The following is a 25,238-nucleotide window of genomic DNA, read 5'->3' as shown; positions in this document are numbered from 1 at the left end:
ACCAACCTAAACAGCATACCATTGGCAGACAAATGGATAAGAAAGCTGTGGTACACATACACAATGGAATATTACTCAGTTATTAAAAAGAATGCATTTGAATCAGTTCTAATGAGGTGGATGAAACTGGAGCCTATTAAACAGAGTGAAGTAAGTCAGAAAGCAAAACACCAATACAGTATATTAATGCATATGTAAGGAACTTAGAAAGATGGTAACAACAACCCTATATATGAGACAGCAAAAGAGACACAGAGATAAAGAACAGACTTTAGGACTCTGTGGGAGAATTTAAGAGAATAGCATTGAAACATGTATATTACCATATGTGAAATAGAGCACCAGTCCAAGTTTGATGCATGAAACAGGTCACTCAAAGCTGGTGCTTTGGAACAACCCAGAGGGATGGGATTGGGAGGGAGGTAGGGGGGGTTCAGGATGGGGGACACATGTATACCCATGGCTGATTCATGTCAGTGTATAGTAAAAGCCACTACTAATTGAAGTAATAAGCCTCCAATTAAAATTAATTAATTAATTTTAAAAAAAAAAGCAGAGACATTACTTTGCCAACAAAGGTCCATCTAGTCAAAGCTATGGTTTTTCCAGTAGACATGTATGGATGTGAGATTTGGACAATGAAAAAGCTGAGCCTCAAAGAATTGATGCTTTTGAACTGTGATGTTGGAGAAGACTCTTGGGAGTCCCCTGGACTCCAAGGAGATCCAACCAGTCAATCCTAAAGAAAATCAGTCCAGAATATTCATTAGAAGGACTGATGCTGAAGCTGAAACTCCAATACTTTGGCCACCTGATGTGAAGAACTGACTCATTGGAACAGACTCTGATGCTGGGTAAGATTGAAGGCAGGAGGTAAAGGGGAAGATAGAGGATGAGATGGTTGAATGACATCACTGACTTAATGGACATGAGTTTGAGCAAACTCTAGGAATTGGTAATGGACAGGGAAGCCTGGTATGCTACACTCCATGATGTCACAAAGAGTCAGACGTGACTGAGTGACTGAACTTAATAAAGGGATCAGAAACTGCAGTCCAGGCTTCAGGCTTAATTAGGTACACACAGATCCAAATATGTCCACATCCACTTGTTGGCGCTTTTGTGACACAATGGCAAAGTTCAGTAGCTTAGCAGAAACTGTAATTTACTAATCAAACAAATATTTGCTATCTTGACCTTTACAGATTTATGTTGACCCTTGCACTAGTGGGGGCTTCCCTTGTGGCTCAGATGGTAAAGAATCCACCTGAAATATGGAAGATGTGGGTTTGATACCTGGGTTGGGAAGATTCCCTAGAGAAGAGAATGGCTACCCACTTCAGTATTCTGGCCTGGAGAATTCCATGGACTGTATAGATCACGGGTTTGCAAAGAGTTATACATAACTGAGTGACTTTTCAATTTTACTTTGCACTAGTGGAATGCTTTAAAGATTTATTCTTAAGGTTCCTTTTTAGGAAATTCAGTAAGAATACACCTAAACAATATTAGCAATATTGAAACCTTACTATCTAGCATGCTACTGCTGCTGCTAAGTCACTTCAGTCATGTCCGGCTCTGTGCGACCCCATAGACGGCAGCCCACTAGGCTCCCCTGTCCCTGGGATTCTCCAGGCAAGAACACTGGAGTGGGTTGCCATTTCCTTCTCCAATGCATGAATGTGAAAAGTGAAAGTGAAGTCACTCAGTCGTATCTGACCCCTAAGGACCCCATGGACTGCCACCTACCAGGCTCATCCATCCATGAGATTTTCCAGGCAAGAGTACTGGAGTGGGTTGCCATTGCCTTCTCCGACTATCTAGCATACTTTCATAGAAAAAGTGACAAGTGATGTCTGAGATTAGAACTGAACAACATGAAGGAGGAGTGGAATCCAGAAGAAGAACTTTCCGTATAGGAGTTAAGAATCAATAACAGGATTCAAAACAAAGAATTGCTCAGATCAGCACGAACTAGTGAAGTCAGTTAATTTATCTTTGGGCTCTTACTTCTCTACTTAACTGTTCTCAACTCTAAGGCCATCTGTCTAATTCTCTTCCCCCACTATAAAGAGCTGGTCTCAAATTCAGAAAGGCTCAGTTCAAAATCTAACCATGCCATGAAACCCTTTCAAAATGTATCCACTCAGGAAAACTAGGTATAATAGCTCATACTTAGATTATTAGAGTATTTTTTCTTGTGGAATTCACCAATAATGCTAATTTGTTGCCTTACTAGATTATAAACTCTAATCTGAATCAATATCTCAAAACAGATATTGTCCTTAGCACTGAACTAGTTTAACTGAATTTAATTCATGTTAAAATATAAATGGCTTCCCAGATGGCTCAACTGTAAAGAATCTGCATGCAAATGCAGGAGATGAAGGCTCGATCCCTGGGTCAGGAAGATCTACTGGAGAAGGAAATGGCAACCCACTCCAGTATCCTTGCCTGGAGAATCCCATGGACAGAGGAACCTGGTAGGCTACAGTCTGTGGAGTTGCAAAACACTGGACACAACTTAGCAAGTGAACAACAACAAAAAATATAAATATACCAAAATTCCCTGATAAGAATTTAGAATATATATACTTTGAGAAACTGAATCTATAAATGGGCAATGGCCAGACCATATATGATAATAAAACTCTGAACCATAACCTCTGCAGCAATTGGCCCAGGAATCCAAAGTGTAACCTCTGCAGCAATTAGCCCCAAATAGGCAAGACTTGGCAAATAACTGCCAAGTTTTGCTCATGCTTCCAGCTCAGGACCAACCAAGGAATCTGTATCTGCTTTGAAAACCAATCACATAGGATACCCTTTTAGCATTTATTTAGCCTGCCTCCAAATTTTCCATGTCAACAACCTCCAATAAAAGCATATCTGAAGTTTCTATTTTTTTATTTTTTCACCATAAACTTTTCCCTTGCCTGTCTTTGAGTCTTCTAAACACAGGTGATGGTAGTTGACTTGCTTCCTGTAGCAAACTTCAAAGAGCTTCTCTTCTTATTTGGGTTGTCTTCATGTATTTCCATACCCTTCAGATTTTTTCTCATACTTAGAGAGCTAAAGCATTGGAGTGTTAGCTGCTCAGTTGTGTCTGACTCTTTGCAGTCCCATGAACTGTAGTCCACCAGTTCTGTCCATGGAAATATCCAGATAATAATAGTGGAGTGGCTTGCCATTCTCTTCCCCAGGGCATCATCCTGATCCAGGGATCAAACTTGGGTCTCTTGCATTACAGGCAGATTCTTTACCATCTGAGCCACCAGAGAAGCCCTAAAGCACTGGTGGCCAAGTTTTAACAAGATCAGTTTGGAATATGGAAGTTACTACAGTATTCCATAGGCTACTTTGATCCTGCTATTTACTCAAAGTGGAAATATCAATACTAGGCTTAAGACTAACAGATATTGGTTTCAAAATAGTGTGCCTTCAAGACCAACTGAGGAGTTTCACAGAGCATGGTACTTCAAAGTTCCATTTCAGCAAGGAAGAATCCAAGAACCATGGTTTAAATCTGCCCCTGGGATCTTCCTAACTCATCATATTTACTTTTTGTCAACCCCTTCAGGTTTGGACTTCAGTTTCACCCAAAGGTACTTATCCTCACACACAGTCTTGCTCAGATTTGCACTTTGATTCTGTGTATGATTATGGCCTCAGTCCAACTTTGATTAATGTCATGGACAAGACTTTGTTGTTCAGATGCTAAGTCATGTTTGACTCATTGTGAGCCTATGAACTGCAGCAGGCCAGGCTTCCCTGTCCTTCACTGTATCCCAGAGTTCGCTCAAACTCATGTCCATTGAGTTGGTAATACCATCCAACCATCTCATCCAATGTTACACCATTCTCCTCCTGCCCTCAATCTTTTCCAGCATCAGGGTCTTTTCCAATGAATCAGCTCTTCACATCAGGTGACCAAAGTATTGGAGCTTCAGCATCAGTCCTTCCAATGAATATTTAGGGTTGATTTCCTTTAGGATTGATTGATTTGATCTTTTTGCTGTCCAAGGAACTCTCAAGAGTCTTCTTTTAGCACCACAATTTGAAATCATCAATTTTTCAGCATTCAGCCTTCTTTCTGGTCCAGCACTCACATCCATACATGGCTACTGGAAAAACCATAGCTTTGACTAGATGGAACTCTGTTGGTAAAGTGATGTCTCTGCTTTTTAATATGCTATCTAGGTTAGTCAGCTTTTCTTCCAAGGAGCAAATATCTTTTAATTTCATGGCCGCAGTCACCATCTGCAGTAATTTTAGAGCCCCCCAAAATAAAGTCTGTCACTGTTTCCATTGTTTCCCCTTCTATTTGACATGAAGTGATTGGACCAGATGCCATGATCTTAGTTTTTTGAATGTTGAGTTTCAAGTCAGCTTTTTCACTCTCCTCTTTCACCTTCATCAAGAGGCTCTTTAGTTTATTTTTGATTCCTGCCATTAAGGTAGCATCATCTGCATATCTGAGGTTGTTGATATTTCTCCTGTCATTCTTGATTCCAGATTGTGATTCTTCCAGCCTAGCATTTCACATGATGTACTCTGCATATAAGGTATAAGCAGGGTGATAAAGTCTTTCTGTTACTAACCTGGGTAAAACCCTAATATTGGACAAGACTTCCCAGCATCAGCATAACTGGTCTTTGTAATCCCACCATATTCCAAGGACTGAGGACAAGGGCTAACAGTTATTGAATTACCAAACCACAGCAGGATTGCGTAACTTGGAACATAGAATACGATTTGAAGAGACCAGTAAACATCACAATTCAAATGCCCAGGTAAATACTATAGAAGATGCTCTGCACCCATAAATGCAAAGTGAGATGCTGTCTTCTTGGGCTCTTGTCTCTCACACCTTCCTGCACTCAACATTGTTATGGAACAATCCAATTAGGGAAAAGGTATTATAACTGACTAAAGTAAAAATAGAATTGTCAAAAGTATATATATAATTAGCTAACCAAACTGTGAAACATAAATTAGGGTTCTGCTTGAGACAATACAGAAACAATACCAAAATTAGCTTCAACATATCACATGGAGAGAATACAACACTGTCACTTCTGAGGTATGTGTACCCTTACTCCACCAAGGAATTTAATCATATTTTACCTATGCATGGGGAGATAAAGCATAATTTACCTGATAAGTTCAGTAGCGAAACCAGTCTGGGAAAAGAAAAAAATGTTAGCCAAAATGTTAGCTGTAGAGTGTTTGGTCAAGGGCCAGTAGGCTTTAGAGTCAGACCCTAAAAATTACCTGGGTAGAGTTATCTTAAAATAAATGACAGGTTCAGAATGCCTGTATTCTCATTTCCCCATATTTTATTTACCTCAATTTATGTTTTATAAAACAATGTGTGTTGGGTAGAGATGAGCAGTTAGGAATACAAGGGGAGAAGAAGGGATTCAGTTCTCTGTGCTTGCATGCTAAATCACTTCAGTTGTGTTTGACTCTTTGTGACCCTGTGGGCTGCAGCCTGCCAGGTTTCTCTGTCCATGGGATTCCCCAGCCAAAAATACTGGAGTGGGTTGCCATGCCCTCCTCCCAACACAAGGATCGAACCCATGTCTCTTATGTCTCTGACATTGGCAGAAAGGTTCTTTACCACTAAGGCCACCTGAGAAATCCTCAGTTCTCTACACTTGAACAATTGAAAATCATAAGCATAATATCAAAATTGAGATATAATACCCAGAACGATACTTTGAAAATAATACTCTTCATATGTAGCTTCCATACCTAGCCCAAGGCAATTATCATAGACAACACATACTATTTCCTTTAGGAGCCATTAAGGCTGAGAGAATATAGTATAAGCTACAAAGAGTAAATGAACCAAGTTCATTTGCTCCCAGTTGTGGAGGGATTGAATGTCAAACATATAAATCATTTAAGAACACATATAAAACTTTCACTTAAATCAGATGAACTTGGAAATTCCAAAGATGCATATTGTGCTTTCTGTGCTAGATCAGTATAGGAAACCTTCACTACTGCACATACTTCTCATCACTGCTCTTAACAAAATGTCTAAAATTTACATTCCAGATTAATATTTGTACCTTAAAGAGTGGTCTACTAAATACAAACATATTTTACACCCCATTAACTTGTAATATCATTTGGAGGCATTGTCTGAAAAGAAAAGTAGAAATTTAAGAAAACAAATCAAAAATTTGTAGCAACATTTTTTAATGTTTTTTTATTATTTTTTAAAAAATAATAAAATTTGGAATAATAAAAATATGCATTGATATGAGAGTCAACTTTATTTTTTTTTTTTCGATTCTTACATGTTATTATACATGTTTCAATGCCATTCTCTCAAATCATCACACCCTCTCCCTCTCCCTCTGAGTCCAGAAGTCCGCTATACACATCTGTGTCTTTTTTGCTGTCCTGCATACAGGGTCATCATTGCCATCTTCCTAAATTCCATATATATGTGTTAGTATACTGTATTGGTGTTTTTCTTTCTGGCTCACTTCACTCTGTATAATTGGCTCCAGTTTCATCCATCTCATCAGAACTGATTCAAATGTATTCTTTTTAATGGCTGAGTAATACTCCATTGTGTATATGTACCACTGCTTTCTTATCCATTCATCTACTGATGGACATCTAGGTTGTTTCCATGTCCTGGCTATTATAAACAGTGCTGCGATGAACATTGGGGTACATGTGTTTCTTTCAATTCTGGTTTCCTCTGTGTGTATGCCCAACAGTGGGATTGCTGGGTCATAAGGCATTTCTATTTGCAATTTTTTAAGGAATCTCCACACTGTTCTCCATAGTGGCTGTACTAGTTTGCATTCCCACCAACAGTGTAGGAGGGTTCCCTTCTCTCCACACCCTCTCCAGCATTTATTGCTTGCAGATTTTTGGATCGCAGACATTCTGACTGGTGTGAAGTGGTACCTCATTGTGGTTTTGATTTGCATTTCTCTAATAATGAGTGATGTTGAGCATCTTTTCATGTGTTTGTTAGCCATCTGTATGTCTTCTTTGGAGAAATGTCTATTTAGTTCTTTGGCCCATTTTTTTATTGGGTCGTTTATTTTTCTGGAATTGAGCTGCAGGAGTTGCTTGTATATTTTTGAGATTAGTTGTTTGTCAGTTGCTTCATTTGCTATTATTTTCTCCCATTCGGAAGGCTGTCTTTTCAGTTTGCTTATGTTTTCCTTTGTTGTGCAGAAGCTTTTAATTTTAATTAGATCCCATTTGTTTATTTTTGCTTTTATTTCCAGAATTCTGGGAGGTGGATCATAGAGGATCCTGCTGTGGTTTATGTCAGAGAGTGTTTTGCCTATGTTCTCCTCTAGGAGTTTTATAGTTTCTGGTCTTACATTTAGATCTTTAATCCATTTTGAGTTTATCTTTGTGTGCGGTGTTAGAAAGTGATCTAGCTTCATTCTTTTACAAGTGGTTGACCAGTTTTCCCAGCACCACTTGTTAAAGAGATTGTCTTTACTCCATTGTATATTCTTGCCTCCTTTGTCAAAGCTAAGGTGTCCATATGTATGTGGATTTATCTCTGGGCTTTCTATTTTGTTCCATTGATCTATATGTCTGTCTTTGTGCCAATACCATACTGTCTTGATGACTGTGGCTTTGTAGTAGAGCCTGAAGTCAGGCAAATTGATTCCTCCAGTTCCATTCTTCTTTCTCAAGATTGCTTTGGCTATTCGAGGTTTTTTGTATTTCCATACAAATCTTGAAATTATTTGTTCTAGTTCTGTGAAAAATATCGCCGGTATCTTGATAGGGATTGCATTGAATTTGTAAATTGCTTTGGGTAATACACTCATTTTCACTATATTGATTCTTCCGATCCATGAGCATGGTATATTTCTCCATCTATTAGTGTCCTCTTTGATTTCTTTCATCAGTGTTTTAAAGTTTTCTGTATATAGGTCTTTAGTTTCTTTAGGTAGGTATATTCCTAAGTATTTTATTCTTTTTGTTGCAATGGTGAATGGAATTGTTTCCTTAATTTCTTCTTCTACTTTCTCATTATTAGTGTATACGAATGCAAGGGATTTCTGTGTGTTGATTTTATATCCTGCAACTTTACTAGATTCATTAATTAGCTCTAGTAATTTTCTGGTAGAGTCTTTAGTGTTTTCTATGTAGAGGATCATGTCATCTGCAAACAGTGAGAGTTTTACTTCTTCTTTTCCAATTTGGATTCCTTTTATTTCTTTTTCTGCTCTGATTGCTGTGGCTAAAACTTCCAGAACTATGTTGAATAGTAGTGGTGAAAGTGGGCACCCTTGTCTTGTTCCTGACTTAAGGGGAAATGCTTTCAATTTTTCACCATTGAGGATAATGTTTGCTGTGGGTTTGTCATATATAGCTTTTATTATATTGAGGTATGTTCCTTCTATTCCTGCTTTCTGGAGAGTTTTTATCATAAATGGATGTTGAATTTTGTCAAAGGCCTTCTCTGCATCTATTGAGATAATCATATGGTTTTTATTTTTCAATTTGTTAATGTGGTGAATTACATTGATTGATTTGCGGATGTTGAAGAATCCTTGCATCCCTGGGATAAAGCCCACTTGGTCATGGTGTACGATCTTTTTAATGTGTTGTTGGATTCTGATTGCTAGAATTTTGTTGAGGATTTTTGCATCTATGTTCATCAGTGATATTGGCCTGTAGTTTTCCTTTTTTGTAGTATCTTTGTCAGGTTTTGGTATTAGGGTGATGGTGGCCTCATAGAATGAGTTTGGAAGTTTCCCTTCCTCTGCAATTTTCTGGAAGAGTTTGAGTAGGATAGGTGTTAACTCTTCTCGAAATTTTTGGTAGAATTCAGCTGTGAAGCCGTCTGGACCTGGGCTTTTGTTTGCTGGAAGATTTCTGATTACAGTTTCAATTTCCGTGCTTGTGATGGGTCTGTTAAGATTGTCTATTTCTTCCTGGTTTAGTTTTGGAAAATTGTATTTTTCTAAGAATTTGTCCATTTCTTCCAGGTTGTCCATTTTATTGGCATATAATTGCTGATAGTAGTCTCTTATGATCCTTTGTATTTCTGTGTTGTCTGTTGTGATCTCTCCATTTTCATTTCTAATTTTATTGATTTGATTTTTCTCTCTTTGCTTCTTGATGAGTCTGGCTAATGGTCTGTCAATTTTATTTATCCTTTCAAAGAACCAGCTTTTGGCTTTGTTGATTTTTGCTATGGTCTCTTTTGTTTCTTTTGCATTTATTTCTGCCCTAATTTTTAAGATTTCTTTCCTTCTGCTAACTCTGGGGTTCTCTAATTCTTCCTTTTCTAGTTGCTTTAGGTGTAGAGTTAGGTTATTTATTTGACTTTTTTCTTGTTTCTTGAGGTATGCCTGTATTGCTATGAACTTTCCTCTTAGCACTGCTTTTATAGTGTCCCACAGGTTTGGGGTTGTTGTGTTTTCATTTTCATTAGTTTCTATGCATATTTTGATTTCTTTTTTGATTTCTTCTGTGATTTGTTGGTTATTCAGAAGCGTGTTGTTCAGCCTCCATATGTTGGAATTTTTAATAGGTTTCCTCCTGTAATTGAGATCTAATCTTAGTGCATTATGGTCAGAAAAGATGCTTGGAATGATTTCGATTTTTTTGAATTTATCAAGGTTATATTTATGGCCCAGGATGTGATCTATCCTGGAGAAGGTTCCATGAGCACTTGAGAAAAAGGTGAAATTCATTGTTTTGGGGTGAAATGTCCTATAGATATCAATTAGGTCTAACTGGTCTAATGTATCATTTAAAGTTTGCATTTCTTTGTTAATTTTCTGTTTAGTTGATCTGTCCATAGGTGTGAGTGGGGTATTAAAGTCTCCCACTATTATTGTGTTGTTGTTAATTTCCCCTTTCATACTTGTTAGCATTTGTCCTACATATTGCGGTGCTCCTATATTGGGTGCATATATATTTATAATTGTTATATCTTCTTCTTGGATTGATCCTTTGATCATTATGTAGTGGCCTTCTTTGTCTCTTTTCACAGCCTTTGTTTTAAAGTCTATTTTATCGGATATGAGTATTGCCACTCCTGCTTTCTTTTGGTCTCTATTTGCATGGAATATCTTTTTCCAACCCTTCACTTTCAGTCTGTATGTGTCCCTTGTTTTGAGGTGGGTCTCTTGTAAGCAGCATATAGAGGGTTCTTGTTTTTGTATCCAATCGGCCAGTCTTTGCCTTTTGGTTGGGGCATTCAATCCATTTACGTTTAAGGTAATTATTGATAAGTATGATCCCGTTGCCATTTGTTTTATTATTCTGGGTTCGGGTTTATACTCCCTTTTTGTGTTTCCTGTCTAGAGAATATCCTTTAGAATTTGTTGGAGAGCTGGTTTGGTGGTGCTGAATTCTCTCAGCTTTTGCTTGTCTGTAAAGCTTTTGATTTCTCCTTCGTATTTGAATGAGATCCTTGCTGGGTATAGTAATCTGGGCTGTAGGTTATTTTCTTTCATCACTTTAAGTATGTCTTGCCATTCCCTCCTGGCCTGAAGAGTTTCTATTGAGAGATCAGCTGTTATCCTTATGGGAATCCCCTTGTGTGTTATTTGTTGTTTTTCCCTTGCTGCTTTTAATAGTTGTTCTTTGTGCTTGATCTTTGTTAATTTGATTAATATGTGTCTTGGGGTGTTTCGCCTTGGGTTTATCCTATTTGGGACTCTCTGGGTTTCTTGGACTTGGGTGATTATTTCCTTCCCCATTTTAGGGAAGTTTTCAACTATTATCTCCTCAAGGATTTTCTCATGGTCTTTCTTTTTGTCTTCTTCTTCTGGGACTCCTATAATTCGAATGTTGGAGCGTTTTATATTGTCCTGGAGGTCTCTGAGATTGTCCTCATTTCTTTTAATTCGTTTTTCTTTTTTCCTCTCTGATTCATTTATTTCTACCATTCTGTCTTCTATTTCACTAATCCTATCTTCTGCCTCCGTTATTCTATTATTTGTTGCCTCCAGAGTGTTTCTGATCTCATTTGTTGCATTATTCATTGTATATTGACTCTTTTTTATTTCTTCTAGGTCCTTATTGAACCTTTCTTGCATCTTCTCAATCCTTGTCTCTAGGGTATTTATCTGTGATTCCATTTTGACTTCAAGATTTTGGATCATTTTCACTATCAATATTCGGAATTCTTTCTCAGGTAGATTCCCTATCTCTTCCTCTTTTGTCTGGTTTGGTGGGCATTTCTCCTGCTCCTTTACCTGTTGGGTATTCCTCTGTCTCTTCATCTTGGTTATATTGCTGCGTTTGGAATGGCCTTTTTATATTCTGGTAATTTGTGGAGTTCTCTTTATTGTGGAGCTTCCTCACTGTGGGTGGGGTTGTATCAGTGGCTTGTCCAGGTTTCCTGGTTAGGGAAGCTTGTGTTGGAGGTCTGGTGGGTGGAGCTGGGTTTCTTCTCTCTGGAGTGCAGTGGAGTGACTAGTAATGGGTTATGAGACGTCTAAAGTTTTGGAGTAACTTTGAACTGCCTGTATATTGAAGCTCAGGGGTGTGTTCCTGTGTTGCTGGAGAATTTGTGTGATATGTCTTGCTCTGGAACTTGTTGGCCCTTGGGTGGAGCTTTGTTTCAGTGTAGGTTTGGAGGCATTTGATGAGCTCCTATTGCTTAATGTTCCCTGAATTCAGGAGTTCTCTGATGTTCTCAAGCTTTGGACTTAAGCCTCCTGCTTCTGGTTTTTGGTTTTATTTTTACGGTGGTCTCTAGACTTCTCCATCTATACAGCACCAATGATATAGTATCTAGGCTAAAGATGAAAGGTTTCTCCACATTGAGGGGCACCCAGAGAGGTTCACTGGGTTACATGGAGAAGAGAAGAGGGAGGGGGTAGTTAGAGGTGACTGGAATGAGATGCGGTGAGATCAAAAGAGGAGAGAGCAAGCTAGTCAATAGTCACTTCCTTATGTGCACTCCATAGTCTGGACCTCTCAGCGGTATTTACGGAGTTATACAGGGGAGAGGAGAGAGAGGAAGTAGACAGAGGTTGCCAGGAGGGTAAGAGAGAGGAGTGAGAAGGAGAGAGACAGGTCCAGCCAGTAATCAGTTCCTTAGGTGCTCTCCACCATCTAGAACACACAGAGAATCACAGAGTTGGATATAGAAGAGATGGGGGGAGGGGGGGAGAGACAGAGGCCACCTGGTGGAGAAAAAGGAGAGTCCAAAAGGAGGAGAGAGTGGTCAAGCCAGTAATCTCGCTGTCAGGTAAGATTGGGTTATGAAATGTACAAGATTGACAACAAAAACCGAAAAGCAAAGATTAAAAACGTAAAGTAGAGGTTAGATTTTCAAAAATACAATGTTAAAGAGACGAAGCAGAAGGAAGAAAGAAAAAAAAGAGAAAAGATTAAATAATAATAATAATAATAATATTAAGAAAAAGAAATAGGGAAAAAAAAATAAGGAAAAAAATATATATAAGAAAAAAAAAAAACAAACCCAAGATTAAAAAAGAAATACCAACAACAACCACGCGAAGACTATATATGGTGTTTGCTTTAAAAAAGTAGAGTCTTTTTTTTTTTGAAAAGTAATAGTTATAGAAATATAAAGTAGAGAAATAGAAGACTTAACAGTTAAAAAAAAGTTTGAGAAAAAAAAAAAAGAAAGCAAAAAAAAAAGGCAAAAAAAAAAAAGGAATGATTTTTAAAAATTGTGAAGATATATCTGGCCCTTCTCTGATGTTGTGGGCCGTGTTGGTCACTTCCAAGGCGTTTCCCTCTGTTTAGCTTCTGTTTGCTGGTCTCTTCAGGGTCTGAATTCCGTCCTGACACATGGGGGCGGTGGAGGACACTTTTTTTTTTTTTTTTTAGGCTCACTAGTTCAGTCGCGCTGTGGGGAGGGGGGAATGCTGCAAACAAATAGCACTGTCGTGGGCACACAGCGTCTCAACCCCGCTGGATCTGTCTCCCCCCACAACGCACAAACCGCTCCGGCTCCACGGAGCTCAGCCAGGAACCATCCGAGGCCGGCCCCAGGCTTCGTGCACCTCCCCGGGTCCAAGCCGCTCGGTTTTGGCGCCCAGGTAACCCTCAGAGGCACAAACTTGTTTGGGACTGCGCTCTGCGCCCCTCGCGGGTCCGAGCAGCTCGGGAGCTTGGCGAGCGCGGTCGCCGGGACTTGTCCCCTTCTCTGTCTCTACTGCTCAGTTTTCTGGGTGTACTGCTGGCGCTCCTTGTGAGGCGGGTGGTGACTGTCCTGCGTCCCCTGAAGTCTCAGCTAAGAAGCCTGCCTGCCGCTTTTCAGGTGGTCTCTCCGGGGCTGCGATTGCCCCTTTCCAGCCCTTACAGCTCTGGCTGCCTGTCCCCGGCGGGGGATGGTCTGCAGGCGGCTATTTCCGTTCAGTCCTTTGTTCTGTGTGCGGTCCTGGCGGGGTCTTATGTTCGCGCTTTTCGCGTGGTAGCTATCCCCCAGCCTGGTTTGCTCGCCCAAGTTCGTTCGCTCTGGTTATGCGTGGGGCGTTTCTGCCCGCTTCTTACCAAGCACGGCAGCCCGCGTCTCCCGCGCTTCCCTGCCCTGCCCCCACTTGCTAGCGGCGGCTGCAGGCGTCTGCGCGGCTTTTCCACTGGGGGAGTTACTGTTGGGCTCGTAATCTGTTGGTTTTAATTATTTATTCTTTTTTCCTTCCTGTTATGTTGCCCTCTGTGTTTCCAAGGCTCGCCTTAGACTCGGCAGGGAGAGTGTTTCCTTGTGTTTGGAAACCTCTCTTCTTAGAATTCCCTTCCCGGGACGGGCTTCCCTTCCCGGGATGGAGCTCCCTCCCCACCTCCTTTGTCTCTTTTCTCGTCTTTTATATTTTTTCCTACCTGGTTTTGAAGACACTGATCTGCTTTTCTGGTTGCCTGATGTCCTCTGCCTGCATTCAGAGGTTGTTTTGTGGAGTTTGCTCCGCGTTGAAATGATCTTTTGAGGAATTTGTGAGGGAGAAAGTGGTCTTCCCTTCCTATTCCTCCGCCATCTTAGGACCGCCCCCGAGAGTCAACTTTAAAATAATTTATGTTCATATGTGGAAATTTTATGAAGGCTTTAGAGTAATTTTTGAAGAACATTTAATCCCAGGATAAAAATCTCTTCATATAATTTAAAATGAAAAAGCAATATTTAAAACTGATATGCAGAATGATCACAAAGTGTAAAATATAAATGTTTTATGTTCTAGTGTCTACAGCAACAGTATTGAACGAAATGACATAAAAGTGATTATTTTAATGTGGAGGAATGACAGATAATTTTATTTTCTTCATTATTTTATGTAGTTTCCAATTTTTATAATGAGTATATATTATTTTCATTATTTCAAAAGGATAATAATTATAATTAAATAAGTATGAGAATTATATTCAGACACTCCAGGGAAAGATAACACCTCCAGCTATTATTAGTTAACACATTAGAGAAGATTATGACAATTAGCTAAGCACTGGAATGGGGAGGATGGTACAGAGAAAGTGAAGTAGATGTTTGGAAGATTGAGTTCAATTAAAGACATAATAATCCATTATGAATTTATAGTATTTTGTCTTTTTACAAACTGTTTTCACATACTTTATTCTATAAAGACTCTTAACTTTCTAGTGCACACATCTACCCATACAGACACAAAAGGTTATCATTCATTATTTTAAATGCTTAGGAAGACATATCTACCCTATAGCCATAAAAGTGGACTTTTAGAATCAGGGTTTTTATAGCCTAGTTTTTAGTGTGAAGACTTTGGAAAGCAGTTCTAGTAAAGACAGCAAATGGTGACATATTCTTCCTCACTCTGCACTGTGGTTGTGATGTGTCCTCCTGGCTCCCTGTTAGAGACCAAGCCTACTTACAATGCTGAATGGGATTCTCTCCAAGCTGCAGCTAACCTCTTCCTGGCTTTGCTTTCCGAAGCTGTGTCCAGACTGAGCTCACCACCCTGATCTTTCTTTCCCTTGATCGAAAGGGCAATAATATTACAAGCCTGGACTCACCCACTAGGACCCTGGAACACATTCCGGTTCTACCCGCACTATAAAATTGTTACAGAGAAACAGTTCAGAGAAATAGGGAAGAGGGTATACAGCCAGACATGTGATCTCACCAGCAGAACACCGTCTGCTGACTTCCTTTCTTGGCTTTGTGCTGGCGGGCTGGCCCTGGGCTGCCGACACCTGTGCATCACTCACCACGGAGAAAACAAGCCTTTAGGGGAAGCCTGCTGGTTTAAGAAGCGCTCAGCTGGGACTTCAAGTGTATCTTAATGCTATACAGATTCCTTTTAGTTAAAAATTATGTATCTCTTTTTGTTTAAGTAACAGGTGATTGGAATAATTATTTTTGCTTTTAGAAAAAAACAAAGAAAAAAGGGATCAATGAAATACTATGTTTGAAGAAGAGGGGCTAGATCATACCGTAAGGTAGCAACTAACAAGTGGCTAGAAGAGTAGCCTGTGCTTCTGATCAGTGATCCTATTGGCAAAAACATGAACAAACAGAAGTTAGGATAAGTGATATAACCTTGTAAATAATAAATCAAGATGGGGAGTGATTAAATAAATTGCCCTAATCTGCACAACTTGAAGAGTTATAACTGGTACTTGAATGTAGATGATTTTGATACCAAATTTTGAGTAAGTCAAATCCACTTAGCAAAACTGTTGTATTTCATTTACAAAATGTCTACTGTGGATATGACTCTGTGTATGTGTTAGGAGAGTGGATACACAGGGGCAAAAGAATAGAGTCCTTTCCTGTATTTCATAATGGTTTGTTACTGAACCAGATTTGTTTTGCCCCATACACAGCAAACCAAAAGGCTGACAATGAAGTTTTTAGCAAGACAGCCAAGTGAAGAGATGGGAGAACAAATCTCAAATCCTCCCCCCGCTGAAGCAAGGGGGTCCAGGTACTTATGGGATAATGAACAAAGAAGCAGGGCACTCTAAAGCATAGGGAGCATCTGAAAGGTGATTGGGAAAGGTGTGCTAAACCTGGTTCTGCACAGGTGTATCTAGGCTACAGGCCTCTGAAGTTCTGATGGTGGAATTTCCAACTGCATGCCCAGTTGAAGGATCAGTGGTCCTATCCTATCCAGTTTTAACCAACTCAGCTTGAACTGAGCTCAGCTGACTCCAAGTTCTGGAAAACAACTTGGACAAACATCTTACTGTTTAGGCTTTGTACTGTTTGTAGGACATGCAAGTTTCGAAAAATAGCCTTGACTAGTAAGGGTAGATGGAATGGGTTTAACCCACAGTTTCAGCTCATGCATAAATAATGACAGACATAAAACATAACCAACATCGCCATTAGGGAAGGACAAAATAAAGCACCCAAACATGCTCTACAGATTGTAATGCACCATGTAAATCTGAACTATTATGATCCTAGGTGCCACAGGAGTGCACAATATGCAGAAAGAAACTGGCCTAGTGTACGAAAGAAGTCCTGCACTGTCCCATCACTCTCTTCCCAGTTAAGATTTGTGGTTTACACGTCAAACCTGCACTCTTCTTGTTATCCTAGGCAGACCCTTCTCACTGTCCTGATGAGACAGGGTCTGAGTCACTTGAGCCCACTTCCTGTCAAGGCAAGTGTACTAGTGGGAACACCACAACCTGCAGCGTGAGGCCGTCATCAAGTCAAGGTCTCTAAATGCAGTCTCCTGGTGCTCCCCCAGGAAGACCTTTGACTTCTTCCTCCTTGTTCTCTGTCTCTCGTGGCAGCAACTAAGCCTGCACTCCTCAAATCTCCCGGCTCACCAGCCCTTCTTACTCCCAGCTGACCATCTATTCCACACTTTTGTTTCACACACACACACACACACACACACACACACACACACACAAAGAGCCATTGGGCTCCTTCAACTTCCCGCCACCTTTTAGTTTCACCTGGATCTGTCAGGCACCCACCCCCGCCTTTAGCGTCACTTAAAAGCTGTCCCTTTTCCTACCTAAAAATCATCACCCCCTTCTCTGACGAATCATATACAACCACCCCCTACTTTCTCACTCTATTTTTTAAACAACACTATTAAAATATACTCCAACTTAAAGTATACCATTTGATAGTTTTTAGTATATTTACACAGTTGTGCAACTTTTATCACAGTCAATTTTGGGAAAGTTTCACCGTTTCCAAAATACCCTTACCCACTAGCAATCATTCCCCATTACCCAGACCCATTCATCCCCACCCTCCAACTCTAGGCAATCAATAATCTGTTAGATTTTCCTGTCTGGGGACATTTCATATAAGTGGAATTCTACACTGTATAGAGGCCTCACTCAATTTTCCCTTTGAATTTTTAATATCACCTCCTCCACTTGTTCTTTTCCTTAAGCATTACATATGCTCAAAGCATGTCCATCTTTAAATCAAACCAAGCAAAATATAATTGCCCATCAGTGTTCCACCCTGCTTCAGTTTCTGCACTGTTTCTTTCCAAGCTAAGCTTTCTAAAATAGTTGTTTCTGTCTCTCCACCTTCTCACTTCCCACTCATTCCTCAAACCATTTCCAACTGTTCCCTACCAAGGTCACTAGCAGTCTCCTTCTTGCTCAGTTCAGTGGATTGCTAACACCTACTCATCCTTCAACTCTTAGATCAAACCTCACTTGCTCTAGGAAGGCTTCTTAACCCTTTACATCTAGATGAGAATTTCTCCATTTTGGCACTATTGACAATTTAGGATGAATAATCCTATGACAGAAAGTGAAGAGGAATTGAAGTGCTTCTTGATGAAAGTGAAAGAAGAGAGTGAAAAAGCTGACTTAAAACTCAACATTCAAATACGAAGATCATGGCATCCAGTCCCATCACTTGATGGCAAATAGATGGGGAAACAGTGGAAACAGTGACAGACTTTATTTTTTGTGTGCTCCAAAAATCACTGCAGATGGTGACTGCAGCCATGAAATTAAAAGATGCTTGCTCCTTGGAAGAAAATCTATTACCAACCTAGACAGCACATTAAAAAGCAGAAGCATTACTTTGCCAACAAACATCCATCTAGTCAAAGCTATGGTTTTTCCAGTGGTCATGTATGGATCTGAGAGTTGGACTATAAGAAAAGCTGAGCACTGAAGAACTGATGTTTTTGAACTGTGGTGTTGGAAAAGACTCTTGAGAGTCTGTTGGACTGCAAGATTCAACCAGTCCATCCTAAAGGAAATCAGTCCAGAATATTCATTGGAAGTACTGATGCTGAAGCTGAAACTCCAATACTTTTGCCACCTGATTCAAAGAACTGACTCATATGAAAAGACCCTGATGCTAGGAAAGATTGAAGGTAGGAGGAGAAGGGGGAAACAGAGGATGAGATGGTTGGATGGCATCACCAACTTGATAGACATGAGTTTGAGCAATCTTCAAGAGTTGGTGATGGATAGGAAGGCCTGGCATGCTGCAGTCCATGGGGTCACGAAGAGTCAGACATGACTGAGCGTCTGAACTGAGCTACAATGAATCATCTGATGTGGGGGAAAGTCTGTATATTGGAGGTTGTTTAGCAAAGTGTCTGGCCTCTACCAACTAGACGCCAGTAACATCCCCGCTCCACTTACCCATTATTCAAATATAACAACCAAATATGTCCACATCTATTGTCAAAGACCCTGGCTGAGAACTACTGATTTCAGTGATGTGGTTTTCCTGTATCCCTCATGCCATGCTTCTTTTTTTCACCATACTTTTTGCATTGCATTTAGTTGTTTGTGATGTCCTCTGTTATGCAAACTGGACCAAGATTTATGTATCAGAAGCAATGTCTTCTGACTCATTGCAATATTCTCTACATCTGGAACAGTGCCTGACTCACAGTAATTAATCAATACATATTTGTTGAGTGAATGAATGAATAAACTGTAATACCTTTTTTGGCTTGTAAGTTTCAAGTAAGCAACTAGAGTCTCAGAGAAATCATCTTTATAGGTTTTGTGTTTGTTTTTGCTGTGATTGCGTATTGTTAAGGGGTTTGTTTGGACCACTAAACACCGTGATATCCAAATCAATGTTAACACGTAGAAAGCAAAGTCTGGAAAGTAGAAAAATATTGATCTTGCATGCAACTCTGTTATTCTTCATTGTTTCTTGCTTAAGTCTTTTAATCACAATCATATTTTTGCTAATGCTTTATATTATTGGGCTTCAAAATACTTCCACAACTAACTCTTGTTTGTTGCATTCTGTTAATCATCTCAGAATTCTCTGTTGTTCCAAGTTCCTTCTGATATTAGTTCTGTATTTTCCTGAGGGAAGTAGTTCATAGTCATAGTTACTAGAATCATAAACCCCAGTTCAAACTGGCTAATTAAACTGCATTTTTACAAATTGGGAAATTAACTGTTCAGTAATAGTCTTTGAAGAACTGAACTAGAATAAATGTTTCATGACTTTTCAATGAGTAAGATTTGATCATCTTTAATAGGTCTCATTTTTTGACCACTAACTATGTGCCAAGCCTTGCTCCCTGAACCTCACCTGCATGCATGGTCTCATCTCATCTTCCCAACATTGCAGGCTTCTTTACAGAATTACAAATGTAGCAGCATGAGGTCTAGCTGACAGTGCAGTCAATCCCAAAGTCATCACTTTTCCATTAGTCCAGACTGCCTGTGCTAGATACTACTGTTAAATTTTTTTTCATGATTCCACCACATTTAGCACAGTTTGGGATATTTAGTAGGTACTGTCTATCTAGTGATTCATGTTATTTCCATACATAAACTTTGATTTCTCTTACAGTGATAAAAAGATACAATGAGCAGCATATAAACATGAAGGACATCAGCTGAAATGAAAAGAGAAGAACTAGAAAAGAGGGAGAAGAGATGAGAGGAACTGAGTAATTTCCAAGATAATGCCAAAACAAAGGGTGATGTATTGCTATTAGTTTATCAGAGTGATGTAGCACAGGGTTTTTAAGTGATTTGGACTGGATTTACAGTGCAGGATTTTGGCAGAATGCATGGCCATTGCCTAAGCTACTTTGTGAGATTGTATGTTTTAATGGCTTTGAATATCCAGAAAATAACCCTCATAGACAGCCTCATTTGCTGATCACAGCATCTCCAGTTTAAATCGTATTGGTTTAAAAATAAGTTTTACTGAAATAGAAAAGCTGTATATATTAGTTAATCTGCAATGTATACATTTGAAAGTCTGCAAATGACCTGAGACTAAAACTCCTCACTGCCACTTTCTGATACTGCTTGGAGAAGAAACAGGAATCACTGATCACAAGCCACACAACAGTGTGATTCTTGTTTCCCCTGTATCTCACAAGTGTGCATTGCTTCCTTTCCCCTCCAGCAGGGCTTCCACTCTGCTAGTTATCTGCTGTGCTGGTGCCCCTGACTTGTTTCCTAAACCATGGCTTTTTTTCTTTTGACAACAGTTTTCTTTCTGCACTGCAAGTGAGAACAAGGGGACTTCTGGAGTTGTTTTCCTGATCTAAGTAGGAACTGAATCTCCTTTAGCAGAATAGAAATAAAATAACAGGCCAGGTGGAGTTATGATCTTCCAGGAAATCCTCATATTTTACATCTTAACAACCTATTCATAGCCAGTGGTCTACTCTCATCTGGGCTTAATTTTATCTTTGGCTACAGGAAAACCATCAGTATTCAAAACATTTAACAACTGGGCTTCCTTTGGTAGCTCAGATGACAAAGAATCCACCTGCAGTGTGGGAGACCTGGGTTTGATCCCTGGGTTGGGAAAATCCCCTGGAGGAGGGCATGACAACCCACTCCAATATTCTTGCCTGGAGAATCCCTATGGGCAGAGAAGCCTGGCGGGCTACAGCCCATGGAGTCACAAAGAGTCAGACACGACTGAGTGACTAAGCACACACACAAGGCATAGGTACTGACTAACTCGGGGCATGGCGGTTGCTGGCCGTAAAAAGCTGTTGTAGGCATGTCTAAGTTATCTGTTGCCTGTCAGCCCTTCATGTGTGGTGAGTAGGGTACTCTAGCCTGACATTTTTTTTTAGTGATGTGGCATCACTTCCCTGGAAAGTACGTCCTATTTCATATGTAGAACACATCAACCGTCCTGAATTCCTTCTTGCAAAGTTTTTGAATTATACTAAAATCAATCATATTCTAAGATATAAATATTTCCCACCACTCACCACCTCTCTTATCATATACGAAATACCTTCACTTTCTGAAAGACTTGACTTTAGGATTTTCTTTCTTAATCTTCAGAAATACACAAGAATCATCTCTATGCAAGGGACAAATGAGTAAAGGAAACCATTTACACATTCCAGTCGGTAGGCTGAGCCCCTCAGAGTGAGACTTAATATACTTGTCAAACTCCTATGAAAGAACGTGAAAAGAAGGAGGATCTTTCCATCTTTGTTTACAACAGCAGGTAGCTGGAAAGCCAAGTAGACTCACCTGCCTGTGTTGTATGGATTGTCTTAATTGCTTGAATATTTTGTTTTTAAAGTCAATAACACAGAAATTTGCTTAATGGCTTCCAGTCATATTTACATTTGAAAAGAACCATTCATAAATCAAATCAACCATCCTTGAACTTCTAAAATAGAGCAGAGTTGGATGATATGTACTAATTTTCAAATATCTACTGTATGTATATAGCATGCATGTGTGCGTTCTAAGTTGCTTTAGTCATCCGACTCTTTGTGACCCTATGGACTGTCACCCGCCAGGCTCCTCTGTCCATAGCATTCTCCAGGCAAGAATACTAGAGTGGGTTGCCATGCTCTCAACGGACCCCTTTCAGTCCATTTAATTATGGATAAATATTATACCATAGTGGCTAAGAATGTGGACTTAGGATGAGAGTCAGAGAAAACAGGAACTAACTCTTGACTCTGCCAATTACTAAATTGTGATTTTGGGTAAATTACCTTCACAAAACCTCACTTTCCTAGGTTATTAAATGTAGACAATCAATAACACCTACATCATGGGTTTGTTCAGTAAGGTGCTAAGACTCATGCTTGAAGTGATCACTCGGAATGGTAGCTACTATTGCCATCCCTGGTTACCACAATAACACCTTAGATTAGCTATTAGAGCCAATGTATGAATAAGGATAAAAAGACCAATGGAGCTTAAACAATTTCCAAAGTCTGTGCTTTTTGCAGTACAGCACAAAGTAAATTTTGTGACCACCATTCTTACATGGTTTGAAAACTACTTAAAGCTGTGACTCCCAAAGAGGAGCCAAAATATATTCTGTACAATAATTTCTTTCTCTATTCCTCCTCCGCCTCATACAAAAAGCAGCCAGCTCAAAGTATAATATTCATATGAATACATAAGCTCTCTATTGTGTATTTATAAAATTCATATTACTTCATGGATAAAATCTCTTTTGTTTTTGTTCTCTTACCCACTCTTGCAAAGCTGACTGATTTTTTTCTTTCAGAACCAGCTGGCAAGATGTTCTGGAAACAAGATGTTTCTTAGCAACATTTTGTTTATAAAGATAAAAACATAACCTTTGTCGCCACCTACTAGAGAAGAGAAGTCCTCAGCGTTTAAGTGATATATACTTGTTGGAGCTGTTGGGTGTTAGTTTGTTTTAATATATATAGATGTGAGTGTTTTTCTTTCCTTCAGGTAGGAGTGTCCTTCATTTTAACAATAGTTCTCCTTAGCGTTGTACCTGATGCTATAATAGTGTAGCATCTCCTCAACTACGTACATGTGTAGGCTTGTGTGTACACAAGCTCACAAAGGTGTGCACGTGCAAACCTTAAAAGAAATACATGCTGGTAGTTTTCTGTCTCTGTTTGTGTGCAGGAGATCGTCCCCCATTCTACCTCATTGTTTTAGACACTGCCAAAATAATTGCTCCTGCAGCTTTTTTGGTTACTTAGGGGATTTCCTAAAGAAACTTCATTGAACTCAGAAAATTGTTCAGTAAAACCTAACTAAAAGATGATTAATAAGTCTTAAGCATAGCTCACCTCCTCTATATCTCCATTATAGAGTAGAAGTGTTGGCTTTGGGTGATCAGATTTCTCAGAGAGGACAGTTCCCTGGCCCAAACGAAGCCATCTGCAAGGGAGAATGTTCACTAGGGGAGGGAAGCCTCAGAGAAACAGCAGACACTGTGACCAGATAGGTATCTTGGGGGTGGGGAGGTCAAGATTTTTTTGTAAAAATTTTCATTAGGCTGCATCTGTATTAATTAGGGTTCTCTGGAGGAAGAGAACCAATGGAGAATCAATTCCTATGGAATCCATCGGAATCCATAGGAAAAAAAGAGATGAGATTTAAGAAATAGCTTCATGTGATTATGGGGATTGGTGAATCCAAAATCTGCAGAACAGAACAGCATATGGAGACGCAGGGGAGAGTCAATGCTGTGATCTTGAGTTTGCAAGTGATTTGGAAGTAAAAGCCCTTCTTTTGGGGGGTCTTCAATTGTTTCTTGTAAGATCTTCAACTGATTAAATTAGGCCCACCCACATTATAGACGGTGATCTTCTTTGTGCAAAGTCTACTGATTTAAATGTTAGGCACATCTAAAAAAGTACCTCACAGCAAAATGTAGATGGGTGTCTGACAAATGATGGGGTATCATCACCTAATCAAGTTAACATGTAAAATAAACATCACAACTTTCCATCAACTGTGATTCTCTTCTCATTGTTGTTTGAAGGTAAGCAAGATCTCAGACAGGAGAGCAAACATCTACTTGGGATATTTTGTATGCCTAAAATCACCTGAAGCATCAATCACCCCAGTTATGCTATGCTATAAGATTATAGCTTGATTTGTTCTTTATGAAAAAAAGTTTTTGAGTTAATAATAAATTAACATGTAGTTGTAAGAAAATACACAGAGAAATTCTATGTATCCTTTACCCAATCTCTCCTAATGGTAACATCTCACAAAACTCTAGTGCAGTATTGCAACCAAGAAATTAACATTAAAATATTCAAGATACAGAATATTTCCATCATCACCAGGTTCACTGATGTTTCCCTTATATAGCCAAATCCACTCCTTCCTGCCCCCACCAGCTATTTGACTGCTGGGAAATACTGATGTATTCTTTATTTCTATAATTTTATCATTTCAAGAATGTTATATAAATGAAATCCTGTTACATAACCTTGAAGATTGACTTTCTTCATGCAGCATAGTTCTCTGAAGATTCATATAAGTTGTTGCATGTACCAATAGTTTGTTCCTTTTTGTTGCTGAATAGTATTCCTTGGTATGGCTTGTTTAACCATTCACCTTTTAAAGGACATCTAGATCGTCTCCAGTCATGACTATTAGAGAAGATGCCATTAGAGAAGGTACCATTTTACATTCCAATGAGATATACAATTGCTTTATATTTTTGATAATTTTTAGTACAGTCATTATTATTTTAGCCATTCCAATGGACTTCAGTGATACCTCATTGTGGCTTTCATTTGTGTTTCCCTAATAACTAATGATATTGAGTATCTTTTCATGTGTTTATTTGACATCTGTACATCTTCTATATTGAAAGTTTTCCTCAAATCTTTTGGCTATTTTGTGTTTGAATTAGTTGATTTTTTTTTTTTTTCCTGTTGAGTTTTGTGAGTTTCTTATATATTGTAGATGCTGGTCCTTTGTTGGATATGTGATTTGCAGAATTTTCTCTCAGTTCATCACTTGTCCTTCATCCTTTTAACCAGTCATTCTCAGAGCAAAAGGTTTGTTTTCTTTTATTTTTACAAGGGTCATTTTATCATTTTTTTTCCTTTTGTGAAATGTGTTTTTAGTGTTAAGCTTAAAAGCTTTTCATCTACACATATATACCATACACAGTCAAAAATTTCCTCTTATGTATTTTTCTAGAAGTTTTATAGAATTTGTATAGCTCTATTTCTGGGTTTTCTAATCCATTAATCCAACAATATGTCTTGAGTAGAGTAGCTGCATGGTAAGTCATAAAGTCTGGTAGAAGGATTCCTCCCTCTTTATTCTTTTTCAAAATTAGTTTTGCTATCCTTGTTCCTTTTCATTCCTTCAATTCCGTTCAATCTCTCAAACTGCGAAACTGGTTTCTTGCCGTGAGTTTCACTGGTTTACTTGCTTCACACTGTGCGTGACAAACCATGATATATATTTTATAATAATTTTCTCTATACCTATAAAATTTCTTGCTAGGATTTTGATAATAATTGCCCTGCATCTGTATATCAAGTCAGAGAGAAATAATATCTTTACAATGTCAATTCTTCTATTCCATTCCATTTGTCTCTCCATTTTTTCAGGTC

This window comes from Oryx dammah, unplaced genomic scaffold (assembly GCF_014754425.2).
Source record: "Oryx dammah isolate SB20612 unplaced genomic scaffold, SCBI_Odam_1.1 HiC_scaffold_8, whole genome shotgun sequence".
NCBI classification, from domain to species: Eukaryota; Metazoa; Chordata; class Mammalia; order Artiodactyla; family Bovidae; genus Oryx; species Oryx dammah.
The sequence above is the reverse complement of the archived record's forward strand: the minus strand, read 5'-3'. Positions refer to the sequence as shown.